This window comes from Mus caroli, chromosome 10 (genome assembly GCF_900094665.2).
Source record: "Mus caroli chromosome 10, CAROLI_EIJ_v1.1, whole genome shotgun sequence".
Classification (NCBI taxonomy): domain Eukaryota; kingdom Metazoa; phylum Chordata; class Mammalia; order Rodentia; family Muridae; genus Mus; species Mus caroli.
Window position 1 is genome coordinate 112034633 of NC_034579.1, and position 23054 is coordinate 112057686.

At 43.3% G+C, this 23054-nt stretch overlaps 1 long non-coding RNA gene across 2 annotated transcripts; it reads left to right on the plus strand.

Moving 5' to 3' along the window:
* The first annotated feature begins 9227 nt into the window (after positions 1–9227).
* Positions 9228–22823, plus strand: LOC110303831. 2 transcript variants are annotated; one of them, XR_002378962.1, is made up of 6 exons: positions 9228–9368; positions 9941–10156; positions 10342–10421; positions 10921–11207; positions 21444–21634; positions 22482–22823. It is a non-coding gene; the product is annotated as an uncharacterized LOC110303831 (long non-coding RNA). The 2 variants fall into 2 exon arrangements; XR_002378963.1 differs by having other exon boundaries at positions 22552–22823.
* Positions 22824–23054: the final 231 nt, after the last annotated feature.

Sequence of the window (23054 nt, forward strand, 5' to 3'; positions counted from 1 at the left end):
ACTTACAAGTAATAAATAAATAAATCTTTTAAAAAGGTCAAAAATGAATTCATTCATATGGTACAGTTAGTAGAGAAGAGTGAAGCACATGAGTTTCGTTGGGGTGGGGAGGAAGAACATTTCTTGCTGATTTGACAAAATAACTGACATTAAGGAAGAAAAAAATCAGATCTGTGATATGGCACCATAATGAAAACACAACGACAGCAGGCTGATGATATAATTACTTCAGAGGGAACCGAAGGTTGCCTTCTGCTTTTAAAACATACTTGAACTCCAATAAAATCTTACTGCTCATGTACAAAAGGTGACTGGTGGCTCTTTCCCAGATTGCTTGCATACTCCTAAAATTTTGCGCGGCACTGCTAACAAAGATATGTGACATTAGAATATATTTTTCTAAATTGGTTGTAATAAAAGTAAAGTTTTAACCAACCTAGCTGATGCTACACAAAGATGTTATGAATGTGTATGTCTATCAAAAAATATTTAGGGGATAAGACGACTCAGTTCTGTTAGGGAGCTGATTAGTGCAGAACCTAGTTACATACATATGAGTATATAATTAGTTACGCTAGTTGAGGTATCATTTTATTTTCCTGAAAGTGTGCAGGTGTCTTATTTGTAATAAAGGACAGAGATGGTCACATTTCACTTTGTCTGCCATTGGACACAGGTCTGTGGAGTCAGGACGGCGTGTGCGTCTTGTGGGTGAGATTTGATAAACCTGTGTGACCGGATGGATTTAGGAAGGAGTTGTACTGTTACACAATGGTGTGAAGCTGCAGGATCCACAGCTGTCAGTAACCAGAGATGGTCTGATCCTTGCTTTGTTCAATGCTTCCTTGGGTTTCTAGACCTTTTCCTGAACCCCTCTGTGCGGGTAATTGAACACTCAACAGCAGATGTCTGTTGCTGGAGAAACACTGTCTAAAGTGGTTACTTTTTTCTAAACATGGTTTTCTAAAGCCGTGGTTAAGGTGTTGAGCAGAGAAAGGAGGCTCCACCATGATCGGGGGCAGGGAGGGGAGTCTAACTTGTCTTTGTGTAGCGCGTGAATGAATGGAATTCGTTGGTAAGAATTTTCTTTCATTTCCTGATCTTGCAACCATCTATTAACTCCCTTTCCTTCATACACAGTCAGCATTCTCTCTGCTTGCTTTTGTGGTGTCTCTGCTTCCTCTCTGATGTTTAGTACCTTTGCCCAGTTTCTGTTTGAATTTGCACTGCTTACCCACAATGCACTGCTTACCCACAATGCACATGTAACTGCAAAGCACTGCTCCAGGCCTGCCTGCTGGACTACTCCTGCTTCTCATCATTGGTTCATGGCAGAGCTACAGGCACAAATCCATTCCTGTCCTAACTCAGGCCTTTTATTCTTACTGTCTCCTAAGATGAGATTGTAATCATGCTCAGGGCTCATCTGGTGCCTAACTCCTTCTGCAAAATTAGCTGGGGCCTCCCTCACGCCTAAGCAAAGGTTTGCGACATTATGGATGTGGCCCCTGCTTGTCAAAATGGAGGTAGCCGCTTCTCATTGAGTAAAGTCATTATTGCCTGCTGCTAACAGTAAGTATCCAATCATATGCTGACATGCTCAGTAAACCATAGCCAAGTACTTATAGTACATCTTAACCACTATGCAGACCTTGGGAAGACAAAAAAAAAAAAAAAAAAAACAAACCAAAAAACCAAAAAAACAACAAAAAAAAATGTGTTCTAGTGGATTTGTCCATCAAGATCTCTTTTTATCATTTTAGAGTCATGAGAGAGAGGAGCATTGAGTAGGATCTACATTCTAATCTCAGTCAAGTGTGTTATTAGTAATTATAGAGGAATGGAAATAGGGGCATCAAATAATACTCACTTCCAATGCTGCTCATGGGCCAAATGGTATCAAAGCATGCATATATGTATGTGTATACCGTGGCATTCAAATAGAGGTCAGAGGACAACCAAGGTGGGACAGGTAATGCAAACACTTTAGAATTGCCTCTATTTTAAGCAGAAACAAACATTTCTCCTTTGAGGGAATGAAGAGGCTGGAGTGACCAAGAAACATCTCCGGAAAGAGGAGTGGTCCTAGTGTCATAACCCGGTTGAGTCCTGAGAGAGATCAGGCCAACCCAGGGCAGACGTCCATCCCTGTTCCTTTCTAACCCTGCCCAGCTCCAGGCTTAGGTGGAGAACTGGCATAAATAGTAGCAAACACTTGAAAGTAGCCTTAACAGGGAACCGAGAGAGAGAAAAGCAAGAACCCCAGATCCTGGCTTTAGAACATCAGCATTGCTGATAAAACCCAAAAAGGAGGATTCCAAAGGTTGAGCAGTAGCCACTCCTAGGAATTTCCTTCAGCAAACAGGCCTTTGACATCCGCTCTTGGTCACTTCAGGAAAAACCAACGACTCATCCCTGAATTCAGAAGGGAACAAAAGGTATTGAGTTTACAGCACAGGAAGGGGACAGGATGACTCTACTGGGCAAATTCAAAATATGTTGATCTCTGGGGCTGGAGAGATCACTCAGTAGTTACGGACACTGACTGCTCTTCCAGAGGTCCTGAGTTCAATTCCCAGCAACCACATGGTGGCTCACAACCATCTGTAATGGGATCCGATGCCCTCTTCTGGTGTGTCTGAAGACTGATGGTATACTCACATACATAAAATACATAGATAAATCTTTAAAAGAAATATGTTGATCTCCCTGATTTCTTGTGTTGCCTACGACCCCCGTGGTCCCTGTTACATTTTATTAGAGGAGACACATGCTCAGTGTGCAGTATAGGCATAATGTTTCGAGGGCTTCCATATGCCTGAGCCCTTGCTGAACTTAGCTCTACCCATCTTCTGAGTTCTTTACACTGAGTGTTAAGATTCCAATTTTTCAGAACTCAAAGTTAGAGAAAAGATCTGCAGTCTCTGTGGGAATCCCATGAGGAAAGCTTATGATTCAAGCTGGGTGTCTGACTCAGTAAGGCTCCTTCAAACTCCTTCTCGTGGGAGCTCTGCTTGTTTGAAATAGATTTTGAAGCAATCGGGTGCCCAGGAGACACTAACAGTGGCACTTCAAGTTTTTATAGCTATTGCTTACTCTGTCACCTCTGGCAGAGGCACTAGGATGCGAATAGGACCCTAGAGGATTGCTGGAAGTGCCACTCGGTGACCTTGGCCACTTCAGATAATTCTCTTCTTTATGGTGTGTGTGAGTGTGTGTGTGTGTGTGTGTGTGTGTGTGTGTGTGTGTGTGTGTGTATACATAGAGATCTATCTGGCCTGAAGGACTGCTGCAGAGGGAGTGGGGTTTTATTTTGACAAAGGTAGAAACAGGAATATATTTATTACCAACATTTTAATTGTTTCGTGTCTTACAAGAGACCTTGCTAGGATGTCCTGAGTAGGTTGCTCATTATAACACCGAGGTTGGAAGGAGCACTTTACCTTAAGTTGTACCTCTTGATGGATGCTGTCTCTCCCTGACTGGCTTCAGCAGTTGAAGTAAAAGCATCTTTGGGTGTGGTTGGCATCTGCCCTGACTCCTGTGCTCCCATGGGGACTCATTAAGCGTTATTACTCTTGGAGCATGAGTGGGGTAGGAGTGGGTGGAGAAGACAGCAAGATCTGGGCTTTCTGGAGGAAGGCACTTCCACACAGAACCTGTGTTTCCCAGGCCACGGCAGCCTTGGGAGGCTTGGGAAACTGGGAAGCAGCAGAATCTAGAGATTCAACCAAAGAATGTCTGTCCAATCAGGTCCTATGAACTATGGGAGGCTCCAATCCCTCCCAGGATTCCAGAGTAAAGGAGAGAGTCCCCAGAGTTGGGTAACTACATGGAGTATCTTTCCAGCTCCAAAGGAGCCTCTGCCCTTCCCTTTCTGGGGGTTATTTGCTTTGGTGTCACACTGTTGTAACCCCCATAGAACCAGGTGGCAATGGTCCTTCCCTGTGAATCGTATAGTAGCAGCTATGGGGTTCCCAGGTGTCTGGTTTGTGTAATTAGTGCAGCACCAACTGCCTTTAGGCTGAGCTAAGCCCACAGAGCCATGCCCATCTTGTCTGTGTCTTACAGCCTCAGAATATGAGTTCAGCTTTCCATCGGATGCTTCCCCTGGGGATCTGGCCCTGGGCTCTGGATGCAACTAAAGCCAGAAGGAATACGACTAATAAAAACTCTCTGATAACCTCGGGGGGTGCCCCTCCCCTCTGGGGGTGACTCATTCATCCTGAGCAGCAGAGTTTGCCCACGTCCACATACTTCAGCTAAATCCCTTCCCATAAGGCTCTATGGTTCCTCTAGTGTGGGGAGCTGACGAATCCCTGAGTGAACGTGTATTGCTGACAAGGGCACAGCCATGCCAAGGACCCCATTGTTTCAGACCCATAGGAATTGGCAAACCATCCTTTGGTTGAAGTACAAGTGTTTACAAATGATTGACCAGCGAGCAGGTACAAAAACAAGCAACCGCCACTTCCTCCTCCGAGATATTTACAGCCCGAGACTACTTGTCTAAAGGCACATCCCACCAAGACCGGCTAACTCTTTCCCCTTATGCTGTACATAAAGAAAGCACCGAGGTTCCAAGTTGTTGCCTAGCTAGTGCGTGTCCATCAGGCTTCATGGCTGAACGTGACTCCTGGATTCCAGCTTTTACATTCTTGAGTTGGTATGCCATTCCTGTCTTCATTTCATCAGCACCCCAGACAGGGTTCCAGGACCAAGTTGTGCCAGATGTGGTATTCTAGCAATAATTGCTCGCTACCTGGACTGAACCGCTGGTCCTATGAGATGCTGAGAACCATCAGGGTTTTCAGAGGCCTCCTGGAATCCAGTGTCACATTAGAACCCTGCTCCATGTGTGCCCTCATTGGTCATTTGAAACACCTAGCTCTAGTGCATGCCTATGCACACAGGCCATTTGCTCAGAGGTCCCACCCGTGTGCCACCATCCACAGCCTTGTTACTGGTAACTAGGTAATTTTCAGTTTTGATCACAGAGTTGTTTTGGGAATATCATTTCATTCCTCAACTTTTATTTTTTAAAGTATATATTTTAATAAACTTTATTATATATAAAACAACCTTTCAAATTAATACAAAAATATCATATGCCAACATTAACCAGCTCCAAAGTATATACAACTTATATACAGTTAGAATGAAGAACTTAATTTTAATCTCCATCTAAAATAGTCTTTAACTTATTCAAGTAACTAACCCTTGCTGTTAAAGTTACTGGACAGGATTACCTAGTTTAAACTAAGTGTCATTTCACTCTATTTATGAGAAAGTGCCTGGAGAATTTAGACAAACCTGACTAGCAGTGGGGACGCAGCAATACTTTTCACGACTCTCTACAACTTCGAGACAGACTCTGCTACCAATTTCTAGGCTCAGTATTTCCTAAAGGGACCAATGCTATTCTCATTGCAGTCATAATGAAAAATGTGAGGTGGCATAAATACTTTTGAATTTGTTGAGAGTCACATTAAGAACATTGGAAGGGTGTGAAAGTAAATTTCAATTGTTTGTTTTGTTGTTGTTGTTTTTCTCTCTTTTACATTCTTCCAAAAGAAAGCAAGGAGAGATGAACACACACTTAAGAGTTGCGTTTGATTGAGATTTACTTGATTTTTTTTTTTTTTTTAGTTTGAAGCATTTGAAGGAGTCTACTTCAATTTGTGTAATATTTAAAGTCAAATAGCTGGAATCTTGAATGCAGACTCTTCATTGTTATAATGTGGCTAATCTTGGGTAAGCTTGTAATATGTTGCTTAGACAAAGAAAACATAATCTTCTTATTTCTTATCCCCAAGGAAAAGACTATGCATACATAATCAGAAAAATCCTGGCTAATAACTGAGCCAGGGGTCGGCATGCTTCATGATAGCGTGAACTCTCCCTAAACTCATTGGCTGTCTCCAGCAGTTTTTTTTCCTCTTAATTTGAGAGCTTGAGGTAAGTGTGGAGATGAGGTGTGGTATCTTGCACAAGCCTTTTCTTTAGTAACTTATCTTTTACTGAAATAAACCTAAAGAAGAGCATCCAGGAGGCTTCTTCTTGGAACAGTTTAGGAAATAAAGCCATCTTCAACAGTGAGAGAGGACACTTGCCCAGCACCCTAAACTTCAGAAGCTTTGCCTGGCATTACAACACAAGCTACTCAAAATGAGAGTACATTCTGATAGAGGCAGACACAGCAAGCTGGAGACACACTGATAGCACCCAAGAATCAGGTGATTTGATGCTTCTGGCTCTAGAGCCAGCTTTTCACCAATTAATTGTAAGAAACGATTTAAAAATTCAACAGTATTTGCTTGGCGAAGAAATAGATACCAAGATAGTGCTTGCTGCTGCTGCTCTCTATGACCGAGCCACCAGATGTTAGGCCAGAGACAGGAATCTGTCATAGCCTAAGTGTATCTCAGTTTCTCTGTCTTACTTAAAGTCTCCCCTTCAATGAAATCAACTATTTTATCTACTGCTCATCTGAAGAACACCAGATCTGTTTCAAATGCAAAGTTGTCGGAATGAATCTTCAGAGACAAGACTTGAAGATCCGCAGCTCCTTCCGGAGGAATTTTTAAGGCCAATTGTGAACCTCCACCTTTTTTTTTTTTTTTTTTTTTTCTCAAGCTGGCTTTAGGGCACTGACCCTGTTGTGACTTAAATACGAAATGCTCCCTCAGTGGGTTCACGTTTTGAAACCTAGGTTGCTAGCTGGCAGTGCTATTTTTGAGGGTGCTAGAAACTTGGAGATCGGACCTACCTGGAAGAAGCAAGCCTCCAGGAACATCCCCTACAGCTCCGTATCCTTGCCCCTTCCTGTCTATTCTCTGTGCTTCAGGTCCACCATGTTGTGAAACAGCTTCTGACACTCGTCTTCTTCACCATGATAATGAAGTACGTGGAACCAAACAACTAGAGTTCCTGTGAGACCTCTCGCCAAAATAAATCCTTCCCCTCCCGTCAAGCTTTTTGCAGGGGCTAAAACCATCTAACACGGTTTCTGAGAATTTGTTACCCCAGCGTCCAAGCTGCCATTGCCATACCACTTCATGCTAAGTGCCTTCATTCCTAGCAACAGCAAAACAAAACAAAGAACCGCTGCGATGCCTGGTCTCCTTTCCCTGTATACTTCTTGCTTTGAAATACAGCAGTAAGTGGGAGGCCAGAAGGAAGTCTAGCAGAGGCTTGTTTTCCAGAGCTCTTCTCAGCCTGGCTGGGCTCTATACCCCCGGGAGTCCCACCAGTGAGCACAGTGAATGCACAGTTTATTCTGCTTGTTGCTACTCTGTTATCAAATCAGAACCTTGTTGCAAAGGTCTGAGACTTTGTTGTTACCTTCATGGCCAGGTTTGTTGTGATCCTGGGATTTAAATGGTAGCGTCACCTGTTAACATTGCCTGATTTTGACCTGACTCTCGTTTGCCTTTCTCTCATGGAATACTCAGGTTGTCAGGTAGTACTCACTTACTGTTCCTTTTATTCAAACACATCTAACTATTTAGTATGTTTGTTATTTGTGGTCTGTTGTAGAAATATTTCATCCCAACCTGGGGGTTCTACCCTGCCTTAGACCATTTAGTTCTCAGATAAAAAAAACACACACACTCTTTATATTTACAATACAAACAGAACAAAATCTGGGCAGCTGCCTACCCTCTTTGCTGTTAGAATCTACTTTCCTATTGATAACCCCGAGTTATTACTTGCTAAGTTTCATCTGGGATGCCCTTAATTCCAGTTATCCAGCCCTCTGGGCCATGTTCTCTTGACTTCTAACCCATACAGGCTTTTTCTTCTTCCCCCTACTGCATCTTCTTTTTTTCCTCATGATCCCTTCTGACCCCAAGGCAGTGAAACCTGAACCCCAGGTATTGGCTGTTGGCATCTTTATTTACCAATCAGAATGGGGTCGGGTCAGTTAGCATTTTGCTGTGGACTCTCTTGCCTCTGGGGCAACCAGGTCTTGGGGACCTGCACTTAGCATTACAATAGATAGAAAAAGACCAAACCTCAACAGTTGTCCATTTTTGCCTACTCTATCCAGATTTGGGTCTTAAACATGAGAGCCATGTTTCACCTACCTAAGTGTTTCACACACAGTTGTTGAATGAATACTGAAACTTTCTGCATTTGAATCCCCTGAACAGAAATTATTTGAGGGGTTGATACATAAGAAAGCCTCACATCTGTGCTAAACTCTCTGTCTTTGTCATTATTAAAACTTCTATACGGTGCTCATCAGTTATCAGACCTACACAAAGAGAGGTACAATGTCTAAAACAACTGACTGTTTTGACAGTCACCCAAAAACCCATTACTACAAATACATTCAGAGGAGAAATTCGTATGATGAAAATGTCTAAACCTAGCCAGTGGCCCATTTATTTTAAATTAGGCTCTTATCTACAAAATCCTATTATAGCAAAGTGATTTAAACACATTCTTATGTCTTCTCTTTAATGTGACTTAACCTGTATGTCAAGAAGTTTTCAATTAAACATTTTGATGAGGAATATGCAATATTTTTGGATCACAAGAGTTATTTTAGCTGAACGGTGGTGGGTCATGCCTTTAAACCAAGCACTTGGAGGCAGAGGCAGGTGGATCTCTAAGAGTTCGAGGCCAGCCTGGTCTACAGAGTGAGTACCAGGACAGCCAGGGCTAGACAGTGAAACTTTGTCTCAAAAAAACAAGACAACATAAAAAGAATTGCTTTAAACAAATGCATGTTTGATAAACTCTCTAATGTCAAACTCTCAGGTGCATCTCTTACTCTTCTTAAATTGTCTTCAGGACTGACAGAGACAAGGCCTGAAGCGTTCCAACTTTTACCTGCAGATGCCCTCAAAGGGCAAAACTCATTCGTTTAAATACATTCAGGATGTTGTCGCTTCTGTCTCCGACCAGCAAAAAAGAGCGACAACACAGCGTTCCTCTCAAAGCAGTTTATTCAGGAACCTTTCAACATGCAAGCAGGAATCTCTCTCTAGCCCCCAATTGCAATCCCTTATATAACCCCTCAACCACACCCCATCAGCCCAGTCCACGTAATCTCAGTTCATTGGCCTTCGTCAAATGGCCTGATCTTGCATCATGGTGCGCCTACACAGCTCTCACGAAGGACTTGGCTTATTTTCGGGTGTATGAGGAAGTCAGGTGCAAGTCATAAGACTTGGCTGCAGTCCCAGGCGCCATCTTGGGACTACCGGCACACCAGCTCCCCACAGGATGTTACGTAAAATGCTAGCCTCTGGTCTTGCTAACAGCACTTGAAGCTTACAGACAGACACCTGCTCACCTCAGAAGTACATGTGATAGATTTGATAGGAGCAAACAACAGTGAGCCAAAGACGCTCCGGGTCAGTGATGTGGGTCATAGTTTTTAATCCCTTTATTAAAATTCCAATGTCATAGCTAGAGTTTTTATTGTTGCGATGAAACTCCGTGACCAAAAGCAACTTGGGAAGGAAAGGTCTACTTAGCCTACTTTTCCGTATCACAGTTCTTCTTCTTCATCATCATCGAAGGCAGTCAGGGCAGGAATTCAAAACAGGACAGGAACCTTAGAGGCAGGAGCTGCTGCAGAGGCAGTGGAGAGGTGATGCTTACCAGCTTGCTTAGCCTGCTCTATTAGAGAACCCAGGACCACCAGCCCAGGGATGGCACCGCCCACAATGGGCGTGGTCCTTCCCTATCTCTTGCTAGCTTTACAAGGCCTGCTTTCCTAACCTTACGGAGGCATTTTTAAAATTGCATTTCTTCCCTCTCAAGTGACTTTAGCTTGTGTCAAGTTGACATAAAACTAGCCAGGACACCTAGTTTGTTTTATTTTGTTCACGATGAGTCATTGTAATTTATAACATCTGACCTCAAACATAAAAGGCTGGAGATTGTGTTCTCCAAAACAAAAACTAAGCAGGATGCTCTGTAGTTCCAGGAATCAGACACAACCGGTTGGAATCCTGGGCCCAGCTCTCCCTACCTGAACTTAGGTTGGGTGCACTTTACAACTCTTCGGATACGTTGACTCTTCCACTCACTAAGCAAGCCTGTTGGTACCCACCATGGAGTCTCACTAGTGACAGAACCTCAGACGGTGACTCATACATGCACAAAATATATTCTACCCCAGCACCTATATGCTCTGGTATGTACTACACTATAAGCCTTAACTAAATCATGTCTCCAATTTGCTTCATTTGGAATGTTCATAAAAATACGAAGCTCAAATCTCTCTTAACTGTGCTTGACCCATTATTACGTCTATTGGAAAACATCATGTAGAAATAGTGTCATCCTGAAAATACCCGAGTCATTGGCTCTCTGTTGCAGGGGTCTGAGCCTTGTCTGAAAACCTGGAAATAATCGTGACATTTGAGGAAGCTTAAAGATCGCCATTGATCTTTGTTAAGGTAAGTGATTCCTCTAATAGTTCCTAATAGTTAAGCAGCCCTGGAATGTAAGGGAACTCACCCACCGTGGCGGGTGGCGGGTGGCGGGTGGCGGGTGGCGGGTGGCGGGTGGCGAGTGAGAGCCGGGTGCCCAGGAAGGAGAACAGGCGGCTTGTGAGCAGTTCAGGGAGTTCTTGCTCCATTCATCGCGTTCTCCGGTGCTAGGTCTTTCTACGGTTCTAGAGTTCAAAAAATGTTCCTTTAACAGTGTGGGAAAAGAAGATCAACAGGGGCAGGGAGACAGAGGAGAAGAAAGGGGATGGGGAGAGGTCTGAGAAGGGGCCCGAGAAGTGGGAGGGAAAGAAGAGTAAGTGCACCAAGATCAAACTTGCTGAAAAGCTGTGGCAGGGCGAAGTGGGGTAAGGGCAGAAGCAAGGTTTCCAGGTCCTTTCCCCTTGGCGAGTGAGCACCAACCCGTCTTCCCATCACAGGAAAATAATCTTTTTCTCTTCACCAAAAGGAAGAAAGCTTTAAGCATCCATCCTTCCTGCTGAGCTGCAAGGATCTGGTGGCAGTTAAGTGATTGCTACAGTTGGCCCCCCTGGCCACCCTTCCCCTGCAAAGCGCCAGCTGAGGTTGAAGGAGATTCATCATTTGCTACTTCCTCAGCCTACATCAAACCCTATTCAGGCCCTTTTCTGCCTAATGAGGCCCGCAGAGCCACCAGCTGCCGCTGCTTATCCTTGAATCAACCAAAGTAGCAGCAGGTAGCACCCATCTGCCACAAATTTGGGATTGCTAAGAAATGTAGGTACCAGTAGTCACTATTAGTTGACAGACTAGTATATGCTAAGCAAAACGCTAAGGGTTTTGGGTATGCACATTTAAACATTCTGGTTGCTTGTGGTGTGTGTGTGTGTGTTTAAGACTGAGAAGTGGGCATGAAAGTTAGAGGACAGTTATTAGGAGTTGGTTCTGAAAAACAAGCCTGCCTTCCACTTTAGGCTTAAAAATAAAAAGTCCTATAGCGGGGCTGGAGAAATGGCTCAGTGGTTAAGAGCACCAACTGCTCTTCCAACGGTCCTGAGTTCAAATCCCAGCAACCACATGGTGGCTTACAACCATCCATAATGAGACCTGATGCCCACTTCTGATGCATCTGAAGACAGCTACAGTGCATAGTGTACTTACATATAATAATGAATAAACCTTTTTTTAAAATCCTATAGCAAAGACACACTAGGTTTATACCTGTTTATGATTAAACCTCTGTTTCTCAAGGATTGGGCTATGCCCCCCTATAACTTTAACTACATATAGTTCTATCCTGCCTGTTGCAGGAATGAAGCTGTTTATAGCTATCTGCCTATCACAAGCTTACCCTTGTTTCAGAAGGTTGTATGACCACCCATGACTACCTTGGTTTGCCCACCTTGCAACCATGTCTTTGTTTTTTTTTTTCTTCAGGAGGGACCAACTTGTTATGCTTACATTCGGCTCCTGTAACCCTATTTTGCCTGCCAAATCCCCCATTTGCAACCCCCCCCAACCCCTGCACTCTAAAAGCCTTGTCTGCCTCACCTCCAATGCTGACCTCTCAAATGCTGCCTCAAATGCTGAGGGGGGAAAAAAAAGCTTGCTTTAATCAACTTGGCCATGGTTATCAGGGCTGGTGGTCTTTCTCCTCCCACCTTTGGGACTAACAGTTTTCTCCTTGCAACATGGGGCCAGAGGATTGACATCAGGTCTTCAGGCTTGATTGGCAAGCACGTTACCCATTGAGTCATCTTGCCAACCCTATGTGCATTATTTAACACACATTCATTCAACGGTAGATAAGAGCCTACTATATACAAACCACCATGCTGGGACACTAAAGATAGAATGGACCCAGCAGATACAAAGCTTCTTATTGTAGACGCATGTGGCCTACCAGCCACTCCACTTTTCCTCAGCTTGAACTGTGAAATTTTCACTTTTGTCAGTAGCTTGTGATGCTTAGAATTGTAAGCAACAGATTCGTGGCCAAGAATGTAAGTTTCTTTACTAAAATTAGACAGAAATGGCAATTTCAATCCCTTCCTCTTTCTTCCAGATATGACTTAGATGTAGTAGTTGAGTTGACACAGCTAGGATGTCAGTTAAAAACCATGTAACATGAATGAGCTTCTGGGACCTTACTCTAGTGAGAATTTTGATTTCTTTAAAATACACAGTCATATTATAAGAATATGTTTTTTGTTTTAATCCCAGGTGTGGGATATGGGGCTGCTTCAGATTGTCCATAGCAGCTGACTATGATCTGCCTCATGCTCAATCTGGGCTGTGATTTTTCTAACTGCAGATAGTTTCTTCATGTGTGTGATGCTTGGAATTCTCGGGACTCTTCAGAGGGTATAATGATGCTAGGGCCCTGAGAGTTGGGGAGCTGTTGGTGGGTTGTTGGCTGGTTGCTGTTGACTGCAGTCTGTTAAGTAGTTGTGAGCAAAGAAGAAATAAGAAGGAGGAGGAGAAGGAAGAGAAGGAAGAGGAAGAGGAGGAGGAAGAGATGAAGAAGATGACCACCATGACGATGAAGAAGAAGACAAACAAGAAGTAGAGCAAGAACAAGAAGAAAAACTGGAAGGAGGAGGAGAAGGAGGAGAAGGAGGGGAGGAGGAGTCAGGAAGGAAGGAAGGAAAGAAGGAAGGAGAAGGAGGAGGAGGAGGGGGAGGAGGAGGGGGAGGAGGAGGAGGGGAGGAGGAAGAAGAGAAGAAGAAGAAGAAGAAGAAGAAGAAGAAGAAGAAGAAGAAGAAGAAGAAGAAGAAGAAGAAGAAGAAGAAATCTGACATCAAACTCCCTAAGGAACTTGCCCCTAATTAGGAGGAAGTAGTCTAATGCCCCTTTCGTCCCCCTGAATTTATTGAGATCTCTCTCTCTCTCTCTCTCTCTCTCTCTCTCTCTCTCTCTTTCTCTCTCTCCCCCCATACTTTCTTTCTCTCACAGGGTGAAAGAAAAAAGAACCCATAAAGTAGCCAAAGTCTGGCTATAACATCACCATCAACCATCACCTCTGAATTGGTTTAGAGATGGCAATGATTCTGTCGTGATATAATCATTGAAACCCAAGCTCTTTGGCACTTGTAGGTTAATATTCTACAAAATGGATACAACTCTCTTGGTGTGATGATGGTGATACTGATGATGATGGTGATGGTGATGAAGATGTCTAGGGAGGCAGACCCAGTCATTACAATACAACTACTACATCAGAGTCATATCTGGAAGAAAGAGGAAGGGATTGAAATTGCCATTTCTGTCTAATTTTAGTAAGGAAACTTACATTCTTGGCCACGAATCTGTTGCTTACAATTCTAAGCATCACAAGCTACTGACAAAAGTGAAAATTTCACAGTTCAAGCTGAGGAAAAGTGGAGTGGCTGGCAGGCCACATGCGTCTACAATAAGAAGCTCTGTATGTACTAAATGACAAGAGTCATTTAGTCGGAACCTTGTCAAGTGACATTAAAGTATAAGACACCAAGAGCAAGTGTAATCTGCATATCTCAAGCCAAAGTTCATACCATCCGCAGATAGATATGGGTATAACACACACTCCACAACTTCCAGATTGTATATCATTGGTTAAGTAACTGGACCTTTCTAAATCTTACCTCTGTAATCTGTTAAGTAGGGCATAGGATGTTATCTTTCATAGGTTTTTCCATAAGGTTTCATTGGTGGAATGCATGTTAATGTATTTCCAAATTAATAACATGTTTAGTAATAATTATTAGTAATGTATAACTATGCTATTTATCACATATGGATATTTTAAAATGAAAATTTATTTATGTATCTTGAGAATTCCATAGATATTTTTTTCCTCTGCATTTGACCAGTTGTGAATTTCTTTAAGAGTTTCCTTTTGCTACAGAGATAGGGTTCTTTAATGAGGGTTGGGAGCTACACCCACCTGTGTATTTAGAATGTAGCTAGAGACTATGCTGATTTGGGAAAGTGTCAGTAATAGGTTCTCCTCTAGAGCTCATGACCTCAGCAGCTACAAGTAGTTGGCTAGATTTATAACAGTAGGCATGAGTTCTTTGCCTATTGAGTAGGCCTTAAATCAAGTTGGACCTCAGTGGGTTACTTCCAAGATTCAAGTGCCACCATTTCACTAATTTTTATTTATTGGAGACAGCTTCTGGGTTAGGTTTGGGAGTTTGTGTCCATCTCCACTCAGCTCTGGGGTCCCATCCGTTGACCTGTGCAGGCTCTATGCATGCTGCCACAAACTCTGTAGTTCATAGTGCATCCATCCTGCTGTGTTTAAGAGGCCTTCCTTCCTTGGTGTCCTCCCTCCCTTTGGTTCTTACAGTCTTTCTGCCTCCTCTTCCACCGAGTTCCCCGGGACCTGTTGAGATGGATTTGCTAGAGTCATCCCATTAGGGTTGAATGTCCCAAGATCTCTCACTCTCTGCACAGTGTCGGGCTGGGTATCTCTATTTGTCTTCATCTTCTGCAGAAGGAAGCGACTGTGATGAAGACTGGGCAAGGCACAGATCTATGAGTACTGCACAATGTTGTTAAAAGTCATTTTATGGCTACAGCTATGTTCCTTTAGCAGAATAGAAACATATGGCTTTACCCTAAGACCTTAGCCTATCTGATCTCAGGTTCTTGGTCACCTGAGTAGTGTCTGGGATGGGCTCCATCTCATGGACTGGGCCTTAAATCCAATCAGATATCGGTTGGCTACTCCCACGAGCTTGGCACCATTACTGCACTAGCACATCTTCCAGGCAAGTCATCATTGTAGATAGAAGAACTTGGAGCTGGGTTAGTCCTTGGATAGCATGAGTAGCATCTTCCAGTACCAGGAACACTAGTCTGTAGGGATGAAGGTTCTACTTGCCTTCTCTGCACTCCAGGAGTTGTATAGGTGTTATCTCCAGCTATACAGCCTAACCTAGGCGTACTTCTTCAATGCCTCTCAAAATCACACTTCCTTTTTATAAGTCTTGAATAATCCCCTTCTTGAAGTGTGTGATCTTGTAAATATGATGGTACATCTTTCCTACAGTTGTGCTAACTAGTACCCCAAAGGGATATTATCCATGTCAGGCCTTCTGTAACAAGATGAGCCCTTTGAAAGCAGAACACTGCTTCTAGATGTTTACAGGAAGGAAAACCAGAAATGTATCAAGAAGTGACAGGCATAGTATGAAGTACCTCCAGAGCCACATAAGCTAAAACTTAAGAGAGCCACTGAAAACTGAACATAGTCACTGACCCACAGTTCACAAGAGAGTAACGACCTCACCCTATTCTTCAGCAGTGCAGAAACTAGTGTGTTTTAACCATGTGAGTTTAGATTACCTTAACCTCAGATGAGGTAGCAGCCCCAGCTAGCCCCCTCAGTGCCAGTGTGGAGAGTTCCGAGTGGAGATTCCATCTGAGCTGGCCCTGCCAAAAAAACAAAAACCAAAAAAAAAAAAAAACCCCAAAAGATAATAAGCTTACATTTTGCAGCACTGCATGTTGCAAATTTGATGTGCAACTAGAATAAATGAATGTAATTTTAAATATCATAGTATATGGGATGATGTAGCACATAGTAAACTATATATGTATATATCTTCTATTAATCCAAAAATGCAAAATTAAGATAATTATCCAAGGCACCGGAGTGCATCTCCCTGTCATTACAGCCCCAGGTAAGCAGGGCAGGCTCAAAGGTTGCAGGTGAGGTTGATTTCCAAATTTTCTCAACCAATCAGGTGATCGCCTTTCACCCATTTGGTTATCAAGATCTTCCCTAAAAGGAGCCCTTTCCATCTTACCTGAACTCACTCGTGTATGTGTGTGTATGTGTGTGTGTTGGGAGGGCAATGAGAAAGAGAAAGAGACAGAGACAGAGAGACACAGAGAGAATCAGAGGAGGCAGCAACAGAGACACCGAGACAGTGACAGAGCAGGCCCAGGGCATCCATTTCATGTTGGGAACTGAGTGGGGAGAGGTGGTCATCTCTTGCATGCACACCCTACTTGAAAGGTTTGATCTCATGATCACGCCTAATGCCCAAAGACTCAGGGGTTTACCATCTCACCGATGCTGTATAAACTCCAAAGAGGAGGAGAACGGATCTGACCAACAATTAGTCATTCCTCCTTCAAAGATTATAAACCAGTAATCACTATGATGTCCTGCCAAATTGCTCTCCAACCTTGCTTTCCTGCCGAGCACTTTGTTTGGAGGATTTCAGAGAAGGCTGGATGTAATTGCGGAGGAGAGACCTCCCAATTTCGTAATGCTGACAACTCACTTATCCACAAGGCAATGCTTACCTCTTCCTGGAATGGAAGCATCAAGGACCGTAGTGCTTGTTATAATTATTGCCATTCACGACGAAATACACTTTCCACACTGCTTGGCAAACAGGCACAAATGTATTCTTATCCGCAGGTTTTCTCTATCTCCCCAGCTTCAACTGTAATGCGATTGGGGCGGGGGAGGGTGGATTGGAGAGGATGAAGAGCTACAATACAGAACCTTCCGCAACACACAGCTGGGCATTTCCTCATCCTTGGCTTTCTTCAAAGGATGAAGAGAAAAGGTGTGGCTTAGAGTCTCTGCTACTTTTGCTTGAGGGATGTTGTGATATCCAGGAAAGAAAGTCCCTGGAGGTCACAGTGAATGATTCTGGGAATTGTGGACAGGTCAGACATGTTTTCTTCACCAGCATACAGGCCACTGGCCAAAGAGATGCTTGTAGGCACCCAGGTACATGCCAGCACATAGGACTGCACATGGATGGGAGCAGAATCACGTTCCCCAGCACACAGGCCATGAAGAGGTAGGTGCACACGCTTAGAGACGAACCCAAACACATATGCGCGCAGGCTGACTGGCAACGGTAAAGGCCTCCGATTTCAAGGTCAGATTTACACAGAACTGCACAACCCAGAAATGACTCTACCAGAAATAGCTGTGTAACTGATTACGTCACTGTTTACATTTCATTTTATTTCCCGGACATCCGGTGCTAGACATTTTGTGCTGACTCAGAGCACTGTCCCCAACTGCCCCTTGCCCCATGATTATCAGTGTTTGCCCATGATATTTAATTCTGTTCCATGTTGTCTAAACATAAACTGTCCCTCTGTTGCTAGCAGATGTGCTCTGTGCCAAGAAAAGCCAGGGAGACAGTTTCCAGCTTTCTTTTGAGGATTAGGTTGTCCAAAATGTCCCTTGGTTGAGATTTTCCCAAAGACTTCAGAGAGGGTTCTGGCTGAGATGCAGACAGTGTAAATTGATGGTTGGTTGAATAGCCACTTGGTAAATGCTTACTGGTGCCAGTGATAATATTATTCATTGCTGGAGGGAAGGACTTTTTTCCTTTTTGCAGGTTTTCTGAATCCCCAGCACTGAACAGTATTCATTGCTGCTTTCTTCCCCTCTAAAACTGGACCTTGGCTTCAGAGGCAATGTTCAAAGCATGCGTTTTCCTAACTGTATAGAACTCTGTGTGTCGTTTCCTCCAGAGAGCTCATTTCTGAAGGTCATTTTGTCTGACTCCGTGATGGTGATGCCACCAGCCCATAGGAGAGTCCGCCTCCTGATAGGATTTTTATCGAGTACCAAAAGTCCTGGGATTCAGATAATATTTTTCATAAAAGGGCTCAAGAGCATCTTTTCTAATGATAGCCCCTTTTGCCATTCTGTCCCACACTCCCACAGCAAGAATCAATGTGTAGGACATAATTTTGTTTGTTTTTTCATTTTTCTCTTCTCCCAAGATTCTTTCACAAGCAACAGAATCCATTTCATTTGCCTAAGCCATCTCAGTGAATGGTCCGCTTCTGCATTCTATACCAATGGAAAGGCTGGTCTTTGCCTCTTCTGACTGGGTTACTGTGGTACCAGCAGGGCATCCATGAGCTGGTATAATTACTCAGGGAGTGTTGAATCTACTGGCCAGAAAAAACTCAGGCAGGATAAAGGCTCTACCACGATAAGAAAGAAAAGAGGTCACAGACACCCCCCCCCACTCCTGCTTTATTTGCACCTCTCACTTCCAAGGGCAAGAAATGGACCTGTGCTTCATTAAAAGACAAAATTATCATTAGTCCAGAATACCAGCAGACCGGACATACACGTGCGAGAAAGAACAAATAAATTCTGAGAACAGGTTACAATGTTCTAGTCAGGATTTTCCAGAGGAGTCGAACCAAGGAGGTGAGGACAGAGAGACAGAGAGGGAGGGAGAGAGAGAGAGAGAGAGAGAGAGAGAGAGAGAGAGAGAGCTTGTGTGTGTGTGTGTCTGGGTGACTTACCAGGTTGGCTTTACAACCAGAGACTGGCTTAGTAGATTGGCTTACCTGACTAGAAGCAGAGTAGACCCTCGTAATAGCTGATGGTAGGCCAGAGAGAGACAAAGAAACCAGTGGATGGATTCATGGAACTAGAAGCTTCAGAATCAAAGAAGTGAAGCCCCTCGAGTCCTAGACTGGAGATGCTCTCTCTGGATTTCCTGATGGAGTCAATGGTAGAAGGCTAAAGAAGCTGAGCCCCCGAGTGACAACGGCAGCAGTAACAGTCACACACCTGTTCAGAAAGCAACTGGGTGCCCATGCTCTGGCTGGCTTCTTCCTTCTACATTTGTTTCATCTGGGACCTCAGCCTATTAGATTTGGGCCAGGTTTTCCCCTACGGTACCGTGCTGCAGAAGGCGATTAATGCTGCTCAAATCGCCCCAGCGGAGGCAGCGGGAGTTCCACACACACAGCCTTATATTTAATATGCCTCAATCAGCTCAGTGGTTGGGCACTTCCAAAGCTCCACACGGCTAATACACTCTTCCATCCGATATTTCTGAATTATTACTGAAGTTTATATTTCATCTTTGTATCCTTAGACTTAGTGGGCCGGGAGGGGGGCTGGGACCACTCTTTCTGTCTCTTACATGATTACTGTGCTCTCTCTTCTGCACCCCTCAGGCCTGGTCGGTATCCTTTTCCTAGCATGGCAATTCTAACTCCTCCTTCTTTTCTCGGTCCCTTCCCTGTGAATCCCAAAGTCCTGCCTCTGCCTCTGTCTCTCTGTCCAGCCATTGGTCACTGGCAACTTTATTTACCAATCACAACCAAATGGGGGCGGGAACCCTCAGCGTCTTACATGCAGATTCTTGCGCAATTTTGAGTACCCAATTAACATAATATATGCATTAAACCAAACCCACAACAGTACTGTGCCTCAGTTGCTTGCTAATCATCTCTGGAAAAGTCTTCCAGACACACCCAGAAGTGTGTTTCACTTCGCTCCCTTTAATACCATCATGATAACAATCAAAACTAACCATTGCACTCAGTTACGTACCAGGATGTAAGAAGAGTCCTCCTTCCCAGCGGGACTTGTGAGTCATCCAGACATCTGTTGTACGGGTAGTTGAAAACTAAACAATCCAATTCTCTCTGGAGCTTGTAGGGCCATATCTTAGGCGTTCTCCAACAGCTCATGGGAAGGTGCATGATGGTTGAACCTTGACTCTACCGTGCAGGCCACTGATCCTTCACAAGCAAGTCTACCCTAAGCTCCTTTTACAAATGGCACCCTTCTAGGGTTGCAACGCTCAAGTTTATTCCTTGGCAAGTGATGGAAGCCACCGCTCTGATCCCAGACAATCTGCCTCTGGAGCCTGCATGCTAAACCAACCATTACATTGGCTCAATGGCTTTCAGGGAATTTAAGTGACCAAGAAGCAGCGGTGGTAGAACTAAGACTATTTCTCCAGTCTTTCTTATTTCAGCATCCTGCTATGTGGGGGGAGTTCTTGGGCTGTAGGCTCAGGCAGACTTCTTTGCCTGGCCCTCTGTGCCTGTAGTTTTCTCCCACTGCAGTTGCTTAGAAATCAACCTTGTTCCAAGGTCACGCTCAGGACTTAAAGCCTTTAATTTTCTGCAAGTTGACATTTTACTGTTTCAGAGTCCCTAAGCCTCCTACGGCTTTTAAAAGAGCGATTTCAGATATCCACTCCCCACAGCTCTAAGAACAATTCATTTCAATCTTGGGATATTGCCCAGAACTCAGCAAAACTAGCACGATGCTTTCAGCCTGGCTTTTGATTTTGTTGACAGGCATCAAGCACTAGGTAAGAGGTGGGAAACTGCTAATATTCTCGATGGTATTTTATTAGGTGTTTTGTCCAGATAACAGATACTTTTCTTTATTCACATGAATGTTTTAGGGTCATCTAAATAGTGGGGAAATATGATGCATAGGTTTTTAAATCACTATTTAAATAACAGTAGAACAAACTCTGTCTAATCAAAATAAAAGGTGTTTATTAAATCTAAAATAGTTTAGATGGGCCCTGGGAAAAGTTTTCTGTGCCAGAGAGTGACTTTAAAAAGATTAGTGTCAGAGAAGGAGCTGTAATAGTGTTTTGGTAACACAAAGTATTTGTAAATTGATTTCTGAAAATAGTAGAAATATCTTCAGTAACTTAGTTTGAAATGAACAACATTAACAGCCTTGACTGTTGATTGAACATTGTCTTGGAAGAGGTATATAAGGGGTTCCTGAGCTGAATATTTATTTTAATTAATTGCCTAAATCCTATATCATTATTAATGTTATTTTTTTTAATTAGTTGAAATTAACCAGATAAGAACTTTAAAGCTAAAGTTGATGCTGGCTGTGTCTCCTGATAAACATTGGTGAAGTGATGCTTTTAAAATAAGCACAAATAGGGCTGGAGAGATGGCTCAGTGGTTAAGAGCACTGACTGCTCTTCCAGAGGTCCTGAGTTCAATTCCCAGCAACTACATGGTAGCTCACAACCATCTGTGATGGGATCTTATGCCCTCTTCTAGTGTGCCAGTGACAGTGTACTCATATAAATAAAGTATATATTTTTTAAAGCACACATATGAGATAGCTCAGTTCAGTAGTTCTTAACCTGGGGGCCTCGACCATTTTGGAGTTGTTTAATGACCTTTTCACAGGGATCCTCTAAGACCATTGGAAAACACAGAAATTTACACTAAGATTCTTAACAGTGTTGAAATGACAGCCCTTGCTGCTCTTCAGAAGACCAGAATCCAGCTCAAAGGCCTCACATCAGGTGGGTGGGAACCACCTGCATCTCAGCCTCCAGGGACCTGGCACCCTCGTCTGCTGCTGAGGGAACTGCAGTACGTGGACTCATCCACACACAAATATAGTTGTATACCCACAGTATTAAAAATGAGTAAGTAGCCACTCGTGGTGCAAACATCATCATCAGTCCTAGAAACAAGTGAAAGCTATTTGTATAGTGGCAAATTAAATATGTTATTTTCAAGTTTAATTTCCTTTAACATGATCTGAAAAAAAAAAAAAAAGATGATGGCCGTCTCAGACATACTGTTTATGGAAGGAATGACAGGATGAAGAGAGGTCACATTTTATGTTTTTATATTTAGAAATTATATTAAATAATTAATATTAGATAATATTAAAAGGCAGAATAACCTTTACAGTAGATAAGCAAGCATACTTGATGTGGTGGTTTGACTATCTGAATGTTTGGTCACCAGGGAGTGGAACTGTTTGGGAAAGATTAGGAGGTGTGGTCCTAGTGGGGGAGGAGCCACTAAGAGTTGGCTTTGAGGTTTAAAAGCTCATACCAGGCCCAGGCCCAGGCTCAGTTGCACACTCCACCCCCACCCCACTTCTCCCTTCCCCTCTCCTCCTCTTTCTCTCCTTTCAGGTTAGGATGTAACACTCCTAGTTCTTGCTTCATCTCAGTGTTTGCTTCTTACAATGATAATCATGAACTAACCCTCTAAAACTGTAAGCAAGCTCCCAGTTAAAATCCTTCTTTCATAGGAGCGGCCTGGGTCACAATGTCTCTCCTCTCAGCACTAGAACATTAAGATAATTTGCTGTCTGTTCCATTCTCCCGTAATCCACAGCTATTTGCACAACACTAAATCTTGCCTAGTCTGAGCCAGACCCCAAACTGAGCTGCTCATTCATGGGCTAGATTGCTGAGCAGAACAAACCCCCTGCCTGACACATTACACTCTAATCCTCCATAATTTCCTATTTCTTAGGAAAAGCTCCATGAGCTGCTTCTGACACAATTCTCCAGATAACTGTTTTAGAACCATGTTCTTGCTCTAGCCCAAAGGAATTAACTCAAGCCACTAGCATCTCAGAAGTATGATGTCCAATCGGCTGGAAGATGGAAAACCACAGAGTGGAGAAACAACTGTCGGTTGAACATCACACTATGAACAGGAAACTCAGAACAGCCTTGCGCGTGATTTCAGCCGTGATAGGGAGGGGCTCCGAGGAAAAGACTGATCTGGCACTGTAATGTTTTGACTCATGAAGTTTTATAAAAACAGCTCTTTCTAAATCAAGTTCAGGCAGGCTCAGGGCACGACTTTCTATTCTGGCATGCTATTAAAAAATATCTAAAATCTTGCTATCCTGCATCTGCCTGGTTTCCATGTATTCTAGGACCCCAATGACCATATAAATTATATAATAATTATATGTATATAAATATGTAATATATCTTATATAGATAATGTATCATATATAGATAATGTATCATATATATATATATATATATATATATATATATATATATCTTTCCCCCTCATACACCCACAAAATAA